The sequence below is a fragment of the Mobula birostris genome, chromosome 1, assembly GCF_030028105.1.
Source record: "Mobula birostris isolate sMobBir1 chromosome 1, sMobBir1.hap1, whole genome shotgun sequence".
Taxonomy (NCBI): Eukaryota; Metazoa; Chordata; class Chondrichthyes; order Myliobatiformes; family Myliobatidae; genus Mobula; species Mobula birostris.
The window spans coordinates 104,129,231-104,146,534 of record NC_092370.1 but is presented as its reverse complement, the minus strand read 5'-3'; the positions used below and the strand labels follow the sequence as shown (position 1 = coordinate 104,146,534).

General features: G+C 41.7%; 1 long non-coding RNA gene across 1 annotated transcript in view; it reads right to left on the bottom strand.

The window, feature by feature from the left end:
• Window positions 1-16,164, bottom strand: part of LOC140202520 (uncharacterized) — a 62,682-nt gene extending 46,518 nt beyond the window's left edge. The window contains exon 1 of the long non-coding RNA XR_011887119.1: window positions 16,117-16,164. This is a non-coding gene — a long non-coding RNA (uncharacterized lncRNA). The remainder of the gene's footprint in view (window positions 1-16,116) is intronic.
• Window positions 16,165-17,304: the final 1,140 nt, after the last annotated feature.

The following is a 17,304-nucleotide window of genomic DNA, read 5'->3' as shown; positions in this document are numbered from 1 at the left end:
TTAACGTACAATAGTTTGCAATAATTTATAACATCTGTTCAGTTATTTATGGAACATTATGTGTAACATCATTTGCCATTTTTGTGTTTATCTTATTTTACTTGTGGAATTTGTTTAGGTTTTAAATAAACTGTTTAAGGCAGTTTTGAGTTCTGTTGCTCTGTAGGTCTTGACAGATTTTCTCCACCTGGATGGGCTCAAATAGAACTTCAGGAAATAGCTGTAGGAGAATTTACCTGCATCAGCAGAGCATCAAAAGTCATATCTAGCTGCTGTAATACCTGTTGAAACACAGGACATTGGGTTGAACCTATTTAGGTTTGCAGTACATTAATGTCACAAGAGAGTTGTAGAATATTAAATTTAACCTTATTGATACAGTATCTGAGATTCCAAGTTGTTTGTGAGGTGAATCAATTTGGACATCTTACAAAATGCTTTTCAAGTGTCAAGCAATGGTTTGGATATAAGTAAAGGCATGGAAAGCACAAGTCGGATGGTCCATCGAGTTTTTGGTCAATGCTGAGTCAATTATATTGATGTTGGGGCTTCTGCAATAGTGGAACAATTTAAATATTAGATTGATAGATTTCTCCTGCTGGGAATAGTCATAGTCTGGCAGTTGTGTGGTGTGAATGATGTTTGCTACTTAGTATTGCTTGAATGTTGCCTTAGCCTTTCTTCATGCAGGTAAGAACTGCTTCAATTACTGAGAGGAACTTGATGGATACAGCCAACAGTGAGCTCCCACACTTCTGAGCTTATGATATAAGGAAAGTCAATGATGAAACATTTGTAGATAATTGGACCTAGGATTTGTTTCTGAGAAAGTCCTACAGAGGTATGGTATATCCTGGCCTACAAATGATTGAACCCCTACCCCCCACCCAACCCAAACATAACATTTTCCATTGTGCGGAGTGTCATTCCAGCAAATGGAGAGCTTTTACTCCTCTGTTCTTCAACCATCCTCCTCCTCTTGGACACCCCCCTCTGCTCTTCTGCCTGCTCTGAATTTTCTCATCCTTCCCTGCCGATGAGACATCAACCACCTTGACTTTAACACTCCCCCCTCTAACTTAAACCTCATACCCCCTGAACTTGCTGCTCTCCACTCTCTCTGCACTAGTCTCAACCTCACCATCAAACCTGTAGGTAAGGGGTTGCTGTAGTAGTCTGGTGGACTGACCGCAACCTTGCTTAAGGCCAGATGGCAACTCTCAGACACCTCTTCTTACTTATCCCTCGAACAGGACCCACTAAGGAACACCAGGCCTTTGTCTCCCGCACCGTCACTAACTTCATCAACTCTGGGGATCTCCCATCCACTGCCACCAACTTCATAATTCCCTTACTCTGCACCTCCAGTTTCTACCTCCTATTGAAGATCCACAAATCTGACTGCCACGTAGACCCATTGTTTCTGTCTATCTGGTCCCACTGAACACATGTCCTCATACCTCAACTCCATCCTATCACCCTTGGTTCAGTCCCTTCCTACCTATATCTGTGACACTCCACACGCACTCGATCTCTTCAATTACTTCAGGTTCCCTGGCCTCGATTGTCTTATTTTCACTATGGATATCCAGTCCCTGTACATTTCTATCCCCAATCCGAAGGGCCCTAAAGGTCTTCATTTCTTTCTGGATGCTAGACCCACCTAGTTCCCCTCCTGCATCTGGCAGAACTAGTCCTCACCCTCAACAATTTCTCCTTCAGCTTCTCTCACTTCCTTCAGTCTCAAGGTGTAGCCATAGGCACTTGGATGGGTCCCAGCCAAGCCTGCTTTTTTGTTAGCTACATGGAATAGTCCATGTTCCAAGCCTACACCAGCATTGCTCTCCAACTCTTTCTACGCTACATTGATGACTGTTGGTGCTGCTTCCTGCACCCAAGCTGAGCTAGTCAATTTCATCAATTTTGCCTCCATCTTCCACCCCACCCTACCCTCATACCCTACTTGATCCATTTCCAAAAACTCTCTCCCCTTTCTTGATCTCTCTGTCTCCATCTCTAGAGATGGTCTATCTAGTGATATCTTTTATACACCTAATGACTCTCACAGCTATCTTGATTATACCTCCTCCCACCCTGTCACTTGTAAAAAATGTCATTCCCTTTACTCCATTCCTTCGTCTCTGCCACACCTGCTCTCAGGTTGAGGTTTTTATTCCTGAACAACTGAAATGTCCTCCTTCTTCAAAGAAAGGGGCTTCCCTTCATCCACTATCAACGCTGACCTCACCTGAATCTCTTTCATTTTGCGTACATTGGCCCTCACCCCATCCTCCCACCACCACTCCAGGGCTAGGGTTCCTCTTGTCCTCCCCACAAGCCTAGCACATAATTCTCCATAAATTCCACCATCTCCAATGGGATCCCACCACCAAGCACATCTTTCCCTCACCCAACTTTCCACTTTCCATAGGGATCACTCGCTATGTGACTCTCTTGTCCACTCATCCTTTACCACTGATCTCCCTCCCAGCACTTATCCTTGTAAACAGAACAAGAGCCACATCTGCCCCTATACCTGCTCCCTCACTACCATTCAGGGCCCCAAACAGTTCTTTCAGGTGAGGCAACAATTCACCTGCAAGTCTGTTTTGGTTATCTACTGTATCTGGTGCTCCCAGTGTGGCTTCCTGTATATTAGTGTGACCCGACATAGATAGGGAGACTACTTCGTCGAACACCTATGCTCCGTCCGCCAGAAAAAGCGGGAACTGGTGGCCACCCATTTTAATTCCACTTCCCATTCACATTCCAACTTGTCAGTCCATGGCCCCCTCTACTGCCATTATGAGGCCACACCCAGGTTGGAGGAGCAACAAGTTATATTCCTTCTGGGTAGCCTCCAACCTAATGGCATGAACATCGATTTCTCAAACTTCCAGTAATTATGCCCCTCCTCTCCTTCACCATCCCCCATTCCCATTTCCCGCTCTCTCCTTATCAATACCTCCCTCTGGTGCTCCTCTCCCTTACCTTTCTTCCATGGCCTTCTGTCCTCACCTATCAGATTCCCCCTTCTCCAGCCCTTTATCTCTTCGACCAATCAACTTCCCAGCTCTTTACTTCACCCCTCCCCCCTCCCAGTTTCACTTATCACCTGCCACCTTGAACTTTTCCACCCATCTCCTTACCTACTTGTTTGGACTTCCTCCCCCTTCTTTTCCAGTTGTGACAAAGTGTCTTGGCTCGAAACATCCACTGTTTATTCCCATCCGTAGATGCTGCCTGAGCTGCTGAGCTCCTCCAGCACATTGTGTGTATTACAATGAAGAGTTTCATTTGATTCCCATTTTTTCCTATTTTGCCAAGATCACTGGTGCCACATTCACTCAAATGCTTCCTTGATGTCAGGTGAACACCTCTAGAGCTTAACTCTCATAAAACATTCAAATCAAAAATTAGCGGATAAATTACTGAATTAAATTGACTTAATTACTTACATCCTTCATATACACGTGGAGTAAAAATCTTTATGTTATCTCTCCGCCTAAATGTGCAATGTGTAATTTATAGTAATAAATAAATTATAGAAGATATTCTAAGAGACCAGATATTTAAGTATTTTGACGGGGAGGGCCGGATTAAAAGATGGTTAATGTGGCTTTATGCATGAAATAAAGAATATCCTCATAATCTAATAATCTAATGATCTAATAAAAATTCTTTGGTGTTTATTTTTCAGAGGACCTGTCTTGGGCCCAGCATGTAAGAGCAATTACAAAAAAAAATGTGGCAGCACCTCTACTTCATTAAAGTTTGCACAGTTTCAGCATGACATCTAAAACTCTGACAAACTTCTATAGGTGTGTGCTGGAAGTACATTGACTGGTTACATCACAGCCTGGTATGGAAGCATCAATGCCCTTGAATGAAAAATCCTACAACAAGTAGTTTCCCATCATAGAGATATAACCACAACCTATGGACTCACTTTCAGGAACTCTTCATTTCATATTCTTGATATTTATTGCTTATTTATTTATTACCATTATTTTTTTCTTTTTGTATTTGCAAAGTTTGTTATCTTTTGCACAAAGGTTGAATGGCCAAGTTGGTCTGGTTTTTAATTAATTGTATAATGGTTATTATTCTATTATAGATTTATTGAGTATGAATAAATGAATAAACGTGAAGACAATGAAACTCAGGGTTGCATGTGGTGACCTACACGTACTTTGATAATAAATTGACTTTGAACTTGAACTTTGGTAGGTCATGTCTCATCAGGTAGATGTAAAGTAGTTTAATGCAGACAAAGTGTTGCACTTTGGGAGGACAAATCAGGGTAGGCCTTACACAGTGAGTAATAGGGCACTGAGGAGTATATTAGAACAAAGGGATCTGGGAATATGGACCATTAATTCCTTCAAAGTAGGGTCACAAGTAGATATAGTCATTAAGAGAGCTTTTGACACAATGGCCTTCATATTGAGTACAGGAGTTGGGATGTTATGTTGAACTTGTACAAGATGTTGATGAGGCTTAATTTGGAGTATTGTGTGCAGTTCTGATCACCTACCTACAGGAAAGATATTAATAAGATTGACAGAGTACAGAAAACGTATACAAGGATGCTGCTGGCACCTGAGTACCTGAGTTATAGGTTAGGACTTCATCTCCTGGAGCGCAGAAATTGAAGGAAGATTTGATAGAGGTATGCAAAATATTATGAGGGGTACAGGTAGGGTAGTTGCAAGCAGGCTTTTCTGATTACATCCACAGTGAAGAAGCGTTTTAAGAGGCTTGTGTTGAAGCATATCAGCTCCTGCCTGAGTGGCGATTTGGATCTGCTCCAATTTGCCTACCGTAGCAACAGGTCTACAGAAGGTGCCATCTCATTGGCTCTTCACTCAAACCTGGAACATCTGGACAGCAAAGGTGCATACACGAGGGTGCTCTGTATCAGTTACAGCTCAGCATTTAATACCATCATCCTCTCAAAAATAATCAGCAAACTCCGAGACCTAGGCCTCAATATCCCTTTGTACAATTGGATCCTGGATTTCCTCACTAGCAAACTCCAGTCAGTTCAGACTGGCAAAAGCATCTCCTCCACGATCTCCATCAGCACAGGAGAACAGCAGGAATGTGTGTTTAGCCTCCTGCTCTACTCGCTTTATCCTGTGACTTTGTGGCTAAGTACAGCTCTAACATCATGTACAAGTTTGCTGATGACACCACTGTTGTGGGCTGTATCAAAGGTGGTGATGAATTAACCTACAGGAGGGAAATTGAAAATCTGGCTGAGTGGTGTAAGAACAACACCCTCTCACTCAGTGTCAATAAGACCAAGGAACTGTTTGTAGACTTCAGGAGAGGGAAACCAGAAGTCCATGAGCCAGTCGTCATCAGAGGATCAGAGATGGGGAGGGTTAGTAACTTTAAATTCATGGGTGTAACTATCACAGAGGACCTGTCCTGGACCCACCAATGAAATATAATTGCAAAGAAAGCATGACAGCTCCTCTACTTCCTCACGATTCTGCGGAGATCGGGCATGTCATCAAAAAACTTGACAAACGTCTATAGATGTGCGGTGGAAAGTGTGCTGACTGACTGCATTACAGCCCGGTATGGGAACACAAATGCCTTCGAGCAAAAATTCCTACAAAAGGGAGTGGATTCAACGGGTACATCATGTGTAAGACCACTCACCCCGCCCCCCCCCCCCAAACCATTGAGCACACCTACATGAAACGGTGTCTTAGAAATGCAGCACCCGTCATCAAAGGATCTCACCACCCAGGTCATACACTTTTCTCGCTGCTGCCTTCAGGTAGAATGTACAGGTGCCTCAGGACTTGCACCACTAGGTTTGAGATCTGCCCCTCAACCATCAGGATCTTGAACAGAAGTAGATAACTACACTCATCCTACTTCTGCTGTTCCCACAACAGACAGTCTTACTTGATGGACTCTTTATATTGTTCTCTTGTGATTTCATGCTTTTGTTATTTATTGCTATTTATTTACATTTGCACTGCACAGTTTGTTGTTTATTGATCCTGTTTATAGTTACTGTTCTCTAAATTTGCTAAATATACCCACAGAAAAAGAATCTCAGGGTTGAATGTGGTGACATGTACATACGCTAATAATAAATTTTACTTTGAACTTTGAGACTAAAACTAGAGGTCATGGGTTAAGGGTGAAAGTTGAAATGTTTAAAGGGAATCTGAGGTGGAACTGCTTCACTCAGAAGATGGTGGTAGTGTGCAACGAGCTGCCAGCAGAAGTGATGGATATGGATTTGATTTCAACATTTAAGAGAAATGTGGGTAAGTACATGGATGGGAAGGTTATGGAGAGCTATGGTCCAGGTGCAGGTTGATGGGACTAGGCAAAATTAATAGTTTGGCACAAACTAGGTGGGCCACAAGCCTGTTTCTGTGCTGTAGTGCTCTATTACTCAATGTTTGCAGCTTAAACTGAGCATTTTATAGCACTTGCAGTACTGTGCAAAAGTCTTACACACATATATATATATATATATAACTAGGGTGCCTATCACTTTTGCATAGTACTGTAGTAATTTTATGTATTGCGCTGTATTGCTGCAAAAAAAAAAAATCATGACATATGTGGGTGATGATAAACCTGATTCTGATATGGGTCTCTGTTGTGGATTGGAAGCGGGAAGGAAACAGGGAGAGGGGAATCATGGTTGGGAAAAGGGGAAGGGAAAGGGGAGGGAGCGGGAAGCAACAGAGAGACAATCTGCAATGATCAATAACCAATTTTTTTGGAATCAAATGACCTTGCTTGGTGTCTCAGGGTTGGGTGTGTCTGCAGCTGTGCCACACCTCTGCCCCGGGCACTCCTTCTCTGCCACCTGTCTGACACTCCTCCCACAGTGCTCCACCCTTGCTACTCCCTACATCCTTTGATCTTGCCAGATTTACAAACATGCTCTCCACTCCATGTTGACAAATACGGTACTGTGCAAAAATCTTAGGCAGGTATATACAGCTAGTATGCCAGAGACTTTTGCACAGTACGATACAACAACATATTCCATCATTTTCTCTTGTTTGAGAGTAGTTTAATCGCACAGTAGATTGGATTTGTCTTTCTTTTAGAAGATGAAACATACTGTACTATAATTTTTCACATTATCGGATATGTGCTAGTGCTGTAACAACTTCACTCAAATATATTAGAGATCCAGATCTCAAAAATAAATTAATCTAATAATTTCACCATCACTATGAGTTAAACTAGTTACACTTTTAAACTCTAGTTTAATGAGTTAACTGAATTTAAATATCCTAGATTCATCAAAATACCTTTTTAAATGTAATTGCATAACTTGCCTTTCAGTTCATTTGTTCATGCTATGACATATACCCAACCATACCAGCTTCTGGGTTTTAGACTCTCTAACTCTCCAGAATATGGATAGCTGGCTCAGCCCCTTTAAAGGTTCAGGACCATCTGCCTAATTGGCAGTCATGTTTCTGGGCACCAAGAATTGAGTATTTGAAGAGCACCTGAAAGGAGCCTCAGTGCTCGGTCATAAGCCCAACCGAAGTAATCATCCAGCATTTGTTTTGGGCTCAGTTCTTGCTCCAGTTTTATTCTGTGTCTTGATCCTAGCCTCGGGTACTCCAGCAGTTTGGCCCAAATCATCCTCGTCAAGGACTCCCATCACAGTTCAGGTCTCTTGATTACTAATGCAGTAATTTAACCAGTACTGTATGTCACCATAGTTATGGAAAACAAGAGGAAAGTTTGTAGTGGGATAAAGAGCAGGACTAAAGAAATAATAGAAAAGGTAAAGGCAGAAGGAAGATCAATATGAATAATATTATTCCAATAATAATATATTAATTGCTATCGTACTCATTAATATACTATGATCAATAGTATATCAGCAATATATAGTAATATTAGTCATTACTATATTAGTAACATAGTAATATTGGACCTATACCAGCTACTGATAAGAAGGCGTCGTGTTTGGTCACAGCAGTCTCTCCAGGTCCAAACAAAAGTGTAATTGTTCATTCTTTATTTGTTTTTTTATGAACATTAGATACTGCAGGTCTACTCCACTAGTGAGTTGCTCAATAGTGATGGAGCTGGACTTGCTGTGGGTTGTGTTCCAGCATGCTACAGGAATGCTTGAGAGGCAATGCGTGGTCCAAATGATCGCCTTGGACATTTTCCCAGTGTTTGCAAGACCCTGTTGCACATTGGCAATGTAGAATACTGCAAGTCCAGTTTACTGCTTTATAGCTGAGACTGATGGCAGGGGAGCTGCGTGATTTTGCCTGTAGCGCGGACCGGGCCCTATGCCTCGCAGTCTCCTGTTGCAACCGCCCATGGGGGGTGGGGAGAGACACCGGTGGCAGTGTGCCATGCTGCATTCGGGTCTCGCCCCTCCAGTCATTGCTGCTCTCCAGTTTTTGCTTGGTGGAAGACAAGCTGGAATGCCTTCATCTGCGGTTACACTAGCACGCGATGATTGGACTGCTGCAGGCTTGTTCTTGACGACAACATCCGATGAACCATAAATCTACAAGACATGACACTCAGGGACTTGGGCTATAATGCTGTTATTTTATGTGACTGCATGTTTACAGCTCTCGTAATTATATGTGCCACTTGTGCATTGTGCTGTGTATGACTGTTGGGACTCTTTTGCACCTTGGCCTCGGAAATATATTTGGCTGTATTCATGGGTATTCATGACTGGTTTGAATGACAATTAAACTTGAACTTAAAGAAATGGATATAGGACCCAGATCCAAGAGGAAGAAAACTACACTGTAAATGGTGACTACAGAGTTATAGGTGAGTATAGAAAGTCCTGCAAAGTGGAGAACAAGTGGGCCATAGACAGGGAATATGACAAGGAGATGTGGGTAGCTCCCAAGAGCCTGGGCCATTCCAACAGGCGTGTATCAAAGGTGATCTGATCTCCACTTTAAGTAGAAAGGGGCACCTGTGTTGTGCCTGCAAAGGCAACTCTGAGCTTTCAGTTTTCTGCCAGTTTAGTTACGTATCTTAGTTCCAGTCTCACATGTGGTCTCCTGCATTGTGTTATGTGGCCCAATACAAGCTTGAGGAAACACAGCTTGGTGGCTGTGAGCATATTGAAGCCCTCTGACTCAATTTTGAGTGTGGCCACTGGGAGATCCTGCTTTCTCTGGCGGACAGAGTGGCCTCCGGGTCCAGCATATAATTCTCCGTAACTTCCGCCACCTCCAAAGGGATCCCACCACCAAGCACATCTTTCCCTCCCCCACCCTTTCTGCTTTCCACAGGGATCACTCCCTAAGCGACTCCCTTGTCCATTCACCACCCCCCATCCCTTCCCACCAATCTCCCTCCCGGCACTTATCCTTGTAAACAGAACAAGTGCTACACATGCCCTTACACTTCCTCCTTCACCATCGTTCAGCCCCCAGACAGTCCTTCCAGGTGAGGTGACATTTCACCTGTGAGTCGGCTGGGGTGATATACTGCGTCCGGTGCTTCCAGTGCGGCCTCCTATATATTGGCGAGACCAGACGCAGACTTGGAGATCATTTTGCTGAATACCTACGCTCTGTCCGCCAGAGAAAGCAGGATCTCCCAGTGGCCACACATTTTAATTCCACGTCCCATTCCCATTCTGATATGTCCATCCATGGCCTCCTCTACTGTCAAGATGAGGCCACACTCAGATTGGAGGAACAACACCTTATATTCCATCTGGGTAGCCTCCAAACTGATGGCATGAACATTGACTTCTCTAATTTCCATTAATGCCCTCCCTCCCCTTCTTACCCCAACCCTTATTTATTTATTTTTTCCCCTTTCTTTCTCTCTCTTTTTTTCTTCCTCTGTCCCTCTCACTATATCTTCCTCTGATGCTCCCCTCCCCCTTTCTTTCTCCTTAGGCATCTCGGCCCATGATCCTCTCCCTTCTCCAGCCTGGTATCCTTTTGCCAATCAACTTTCCAGCTCTTAGCTCCATCCCTCCTCCTCCTGTCTTCTCCTATCATTTCAGATCTCCCCCTCCCCCTCCCACTTTCAAATCTTTTACTATCTCTTCTTTCAGTTAGTCCTGACGAAGGGTCTCGGCCCAAAACGTCAACTGTACCTCTTCCTGTAGATGCTGCCTGGCCTGCTGCATTCACCAGCAATTTGTGTGTGTGGCTAACACATTGCTCTGTTTGTAGCAGGACTAGCCCCCATTTGTAAGACTAACACAGTGTTTTCTATCTCTCTCTGCTAAAACAGTAAAATTGTCTGATTTGCTAGGTACTTCTTACTCCTCAGTTCTGTGTTTTGAAGATTCTACATCCTTTTTTCCTGTTTCTCTCTCCCTTCCCCCCCTCTCTCTTTCTACTATATTTTGTAACTCCAAATCATAAAACTAATTGAAGGAAAACAAAGGGTCAGGAATTCGAGTCTTCACTTTTACTTTATGTGAGGTAATTTATTTTATGCAATTTACATATTTTTACATATAACCCATAATGAATTATTTAAACAACAAAGAATGCTTAATCAAACAATACATAATATTACTCAAATATTGCTGAAATTTTAAAATACAAGACTCCTCCCTGCTTGGCTACAAACTTCAGCTCTATAGAGTGCATTTTAATTCATATACATACACTATATATATGGTATACCTTATAATACAACTTCTATATAGACATCCAAAGCATAGTAAATTTTAAATGATCCCTTTCAGGCCTAAAGATTTAATTGCCATGGAGGATTTCTTACTCATGTGGGATAATATCTTTCCTGACAAATGAGGTTCCTGACGAACTTCACTGCTTGGTAAGTGAAGCTTGTGTCTGTGAAAACAGTATCAGGAACTGGGGCCTCCTTCATGGTGGTTGTAAGAGTTGACTCTGAGACTGCAGGAAGTAGTTCTGACAGCTCTGTACACTTTTCTTCTACTTTTCTCTCTGGATCTCCTTCTATCCTTGCTCCTCCCCCAGTCCCAGCTTCTCTTGCTTTCTTTTATCCACTATTTTTTCTCTCACGTTCCTTCTCTTTTTCACACCTTTCTCTTTTTTGCTCATTTTTTTCTCTGTCTCCACTCTTCTTTTCAACTTCTTTCTTTTCTTTGCCTTCCTTTTTCTTCTAGTTACTTATTGGTATCTCTGCATTTGCTAATTTCTCGAGAAATCAGGCCTCATCTATCCTCTTTCATTTCCATAGTGCCTCTGTCATCCTTCTCTTTCTTCAGCTTTTTTCTCTTTCTAGGAGGTACATCCTGATCTTGGAAAGGTGCATTTGGTTCACAAGAATATTCTCTTATTAATCCTTCTATTTCTCCCTTTATGATCTGAGCTCTCCGCTTAGTTTCCTTACCAACAACATCATCTGACACATCCTCTGTTTTCATATCTCCATTGACTACTTTCTTTTTGGCCTTCCATTCATCCAGCTGGGCGTTAGTCTTTGCAACTGTTTTTACAAGCAGCTTTTTGAGTCCCACTTGAAGTTCATGCGATAACAATGCATGCAGAGTAGATTCTGGTTCTTTATACTCACAAAATTTGAATGCCCTCGATTTTTCTAAGCTCCATGTAGCCATCCAGGAGTCTCTTAAAAGACCCTATCGTTCCGCCTCCGCCTCCGCCGCCGGGAGTCCATTCCACATACTCACCACTCTCTGCGTAAAAACTTACCCTGCCATCTCCTCTGTACCTGCTTCCAAGCACTTTAAAACTATGCCCTCTCGTGCTAGCCATTTCGGCCCTTGGGAAAAGCCTCTGACTATCCACACAATCAATGCCTCTCATTATCTTGTACACCTCTATCAGGTCACCTCTGATCCTCCGTCGCTCCAAGGAGAAAAGGTCAAGTTCACTCAATCTATTCTCATAAGGCATGCTCCCCAATCCAGGCAATATCCTTGTAAATCTCCTCTGCACCCTTTCTATGGTTTCCATATCCATCCTGCAGTGAGGCGACCAGAATTGAGCACAGTACTCCAAGTGGGGTCTGACCAGGGTCCTATATAGCTGCAACTTTACCTCTTAGCTCTTAAGCACAATCCCATGTTTGATAAAGGCCAATGCACTGTATGCCTGCTTAACCACAGAGTTAACCTGTGCAGCAGCTTTGAGTGTCCTATGGACTCGGACTCCAAGATCCCTCTGATCCTCCACACTGCCAAGAGTCTTACCATTAATGCTATACGTTAATACAGCCCAACAGCTGCCAGATATTCCTCACATGGTAACCCTTTCATTCCTGGAATCATTCTCGTGAATCTTCTCTGAACCCTCTCCAATGTCAGTACATCCTTTCTGAAATAAGAAGCCCAAACCTGTGTGGTCTCACGAGTGCCTTATAGAGCATTGCATCCTTACTTTTATATTCTATACCTCTAGAATGAATGCCAACATTGCATTTGCCTTCTTCATCACTGACTCAGTCTGGAGGTTAACCTTTAGGGTATCCTGCACAAGGACTCCCAAGTCCCTTTGCATGTCTGCATTTTGAATTCTCTCCCCATCCAAATGATAGTCTGCCCGTATATATCTTCTACCGAAGTGCATGACTATACATTTTCCAACATTGTATTTCATTTGCCACTTCTTTGCCCATTCCCCTAAACTATCTAAGTCTCTCTGCAGGCCCTCTGTTTCCTCAAAACTACCTGCTCCTCCACGTATCTTTGTATCATCGTCAAATTTAGCCACAAATCCATTAATTCCATACTCCAAATTAGAATCAGAATCAGGTTTATTATCACGGGTATGTGACGTGAAGTTTGTTAACTTAGCAGCAGCAGTTCAATGCAATACATAATCTAGCAGAGAGAAAAATAATAATAAATAAAATAATAATAATAAACAAGTAAATCAATTATGTATATTGAATAGATTAAAACATGCAAAAACAGAAATACTGTTTATTAAAAAATAGTGAGGTAGTGTCCAAAGATTCAATGTCCATTTAGGAATCTGATGGCAGAGGGGAAGAAGCTGTTCCTGAATCGCTGAGTGTGTACCTTCAGACCTCTGTATCTCCTACCTGATGGCAACAGTGAGAAAAGGGCATGCCCTGGGTGCTGGAAGTCCTCAATAATGGACACTGCCCTTCTGAGACACCGCTCCCTAAAGATGTCCTGGGTACTTTGTAGGCAAGCACCCAAGATGGAGCTGACATATATCATTGACATAAATTGTAAAAAGCAGTTGTCCCAACACCAATCGCTGTGGAATTCCACTGATAACTGGAAACTAGTCAGAATAGGATCCCTTTATTCCCACTCCCTGTTTACTGCCGATCAGCCAATGCTCCACCCATGCTAGTAACTCCCTTGTAATTCCATGGGCTCTTATCTTGCTAAGCAGCCTCATGTGCGACACCTTGTCAAAGGCCTTTTGAAAATCCAAGTACACCACATATATTGCATCTCCTTTGTCTACCCTTCTTGTAATTTCCTCAAAGAATTACAGTAGGTTAGTCAGGCAGGATTTTCCTTTTAGGAAACCATGCCGGCTTTGGCCTATTTTGTCATTTGCCTCCAGGTATTCTGTAATCTCATCCCTAACAATTGATTCCAATAACTTCCCACTGATGTCAGGCTAACAGGTCTATAGTTTCCTTTCTGCTGCCTCCCACCCTTTTTAAATACCAGAGTAACATTTGCAATTTTCCAGTCATCTGGTACAATGCCAGAATCTATTGATTCTTGAAAGATCATTGTTAATACCTCCATAATCTCTCCAGCTACTTCTTTCAGAACCCCAGGGTGCATTCCATCAGGTCCAGGAGATTTATCCACCCTCAGACCTCAGACCATTAAGCTTCCTGAGCACCTTTTCAGTAGTAATGTTCACTGCACATACTTCACTTCCCTGACACTCTTGAATGTCCAGTATACTGCAGAAGTCTTCCACTGTGAAGACTAATGTAAAATAGGCATTCAGTTCCTCTGCCATCTCTGCATCTCTCATTACAATATCATCAGCATCATTTTCTATTGGTCCTATATCCACCCTCAACTCTCTTTTACCCTTTATATACTTTAAAAATCTTTTAGTATCTTCTTTGATATCAGTTGCCAGCTTCCTTTCATAATTCATCTTTTCCTTCCTAATGACCTTCTTAGTTTCCTTCTGCAAGTTTTTAAAAGCTTCCCAATCCTCTATCTTCTCATGAACTTTGGCTTCCTTGTATGCCCTCCCTTTTGCTTTTACTTTGGCTCTGACTTCACGTGTCAGTCACAGTAGTGTCCTTCTTCCAAACAAAAATTTCTTCTTATTTGCAATATATCTGTCTTACACTTCACTGATTTTATGCAGAAACTCCAGCCATTGCTGCTCTGCTGTCCTTCCTGCTGGTGTCCCTTTCCAGTCAACCTTGGCCAGTTCCCATCTCATGCCATTGTAATTTCCTTTATTCCACTGAAATACCAACACATTAGAATTTAGTTTCTCCTTCTCAAATTTCAAAGTGAACTCGATTATATTGTGATCACTCTTCCCTAATGGCTCCTTAACCTTAAGCTCTCTTATCACTTCTGGATCATTGCACAACACCCAATCCAGCACATCTGATCCCCTAGTGGGCTCAACAATGAGCTGTTCTAAAAAGCCATCCCTTAGGCATTCTACAAATTCTGTCCCTTGAGGTCCAGTGCTGACCTGGTTTTCCCAAACCACTTTCATGTTAAAATCCCCAATGATTATCATTGCATTACCCTTCTGACACAATTTTTCTATCTCCTGCTGTAATTTGTAATCCACATCCAAGCTGCTGTTTGGAAACCTGTTATACAACTGCCATTAGGGTCCTTTTACCCTTGTCATTTCTTAACTCAACCCATAGAGACTCTACACCTTCCGATCCTATGTTATCACTTTCTAATTATTTAATATTATTTCTTATACACAGGGCCACACCACCCCTTCTACCTACTAACCTATCTTTCCGATAGACTGTATATCCTTGGACATTCAATTCCAAATGTCAGCCATCCTTCAGCCAATTTTAGAGATGTCCACAACGTCATTCTTGCCAATTTGTAGCTGAATTTCAAGATTGTCCATTTTATTTCTTACATTCAAATATAACACTTTCAGTCCAGTATTTGTTGCTTTCTGCTTTATCTGCACCATGCCTCTATTGCCCCGTAACTCATCTCACTGGCTGTGGAATATTGTGGAATGACTGAAACAGTCGAGCCAGTGTTCAATTCTATTTTAATTAATTTGCTGTATACTTTTGGTGTAAGCCATATCGCTTGTCTATTGTTAGTTTTCAGATTATAAATCTCAAAACTACCCAGTCCTACATCACTCTCATCATTATCAACAATTTGCAGATTAGTGCTCTTTTTGAAACTGCACTTTGAATTTTTATCCTTTTCTCTTCGCTGTACAGTGTATTTCCCTGCCTGACATGCTAATTGTATGTGACCCACTTTGTTGCATTTTCTGCAAGTTTCACCTTCAAACCTGCATTGGTCTGGTGTATGTGAGGCCCTGCCACAACAATAGCACAAATTGTTCAGCCAGGCCAGCTTCGATTTATAAATTACAATTTTGTTCTTGCTCATTTTCATTCCTGACTGCAACTCAATTGCACCTCTGGCTGCTGTTTCTATTGATACAGCAATTTCAACTGTTCTTTTCAATATGAGTTGTGTTTCAGTTTGGAGCTGATTTTGAATGTTTTCTTGTAAGATTCCACAAAGTAAACTATCTCTCAATTCATCGTTAAACTCATTACTGAATTGACAATGCTCAAACAACTTCTTCAATTTAGCCACGTACGCTGAAATGGACTCTCCTTTTTGATTCCGTTTATGAAACCTAAAGTGTTCTGCAATCAACAACGGTTTTGGTTTTAAATATTCCTGCATTACTTTCACAATATCAGGAAAGCTCATTTCAGTTGAGCAGTCAAACTTCAAGCGAACTGTCTGCCTTTAAATCCAATGCACTCAGCAAAATTGGCATTTGTTTCTCATTAGCTATTCCATTTATTTTAAACTACTGCACAATTCACCAAGTATACAAAATCCAGTAATCTCTTGTGCAATCGATCACGTCAATCTTTTCAATGTAGCAAACCATTTCTGCTCTTTTTTGTATTTTCTAATTATTATCAACTGGTACTCACAGTTTATGAACCCAAGAATTTGTCCATTTTCTTCCTTTTTAAAGAATGTGACCACTCTCCCTTCTGAAGTGAAATGCACTGCGATTGTTTTTTTTAAACTCAAACATTTCATCGAGCTTTTTTTAAACTGGAACATCAACAGAAGAGGAAATCGTTTCAGGTTTGTTTAAAACTTCCTCATCACTGCTGTTAGGTTTTGTAACTTCAGAACATAAAACTAATTGGAAGGAAACAAAGGACTCAGGAATGCGAGTCTAACTTCATTTTTACTTTAAGCGAGGCACACACGCATGGCAAGATTTATGCATTTAATATATCTTTACATATCTATAACACACATTAAATCACATAAACAACAAAGAATGCTTAATCAAACAATATATTTACAATATTACTCAAATATTGCCAAAATATTAAATCCACAGCACTATCTATATCTATTTTCATTAAACTATCAACCAGATGGTTTCACCTGCAGTTATCACCTGAGCAATCCTGGTCTCACCTGATTGCACTTTTTCCCTTTGTCCTATCCATCCATCCATCTCTTCCGCCTCTACAACTTAAAATTTCACAAAAAATGCTGGTGAACGCAGCAGGCCAGGCAGCATCTGTCGGAGGAGGTACAGTTGACGTTTGAGCCGAGATCCTTCGTCTCGGTCTGAAACCTCGACTGTACCTCTTCCTATAGATGCTGCCTGGCCTGCTGCGTTCACTGGCATTTTTTGTGTGTGTTGCTTGAATTTCCAGCATCTGCAGATTTCCTCGTGTTTGCAACTTAAAATTAATTTGTTTTCACTCAGAGTATTTAACCTGAAATGATTACTTTGTTCCTATTTCTGCAGATGCTGCCTGACCTGCTGGTGTGAGATGCACTATCAGTCTAACTGATCAGGCTGAGCTTAATTCTGCTCTCATTCAACAACTACCTGTGATCACCACCATCCAGTTCACAGCACAGAACAGAATGATATAACTAAAAAAAAACACAGAAGGAAGCTGGTGGCCAATTAGTCCGCCACCTGTCACATTTTCCACATGGCATTGAAAAAAATAATCTCTTTTGAAGGACAGGTCCAATTTCCATTTGAAAGTTGGTACAAAATCTGATTTCACTATATTTTCATGCAATGCAGCTCATGGCATAACAACAGACTATGTATAAAAAATAGAATAAAAGACAGAATA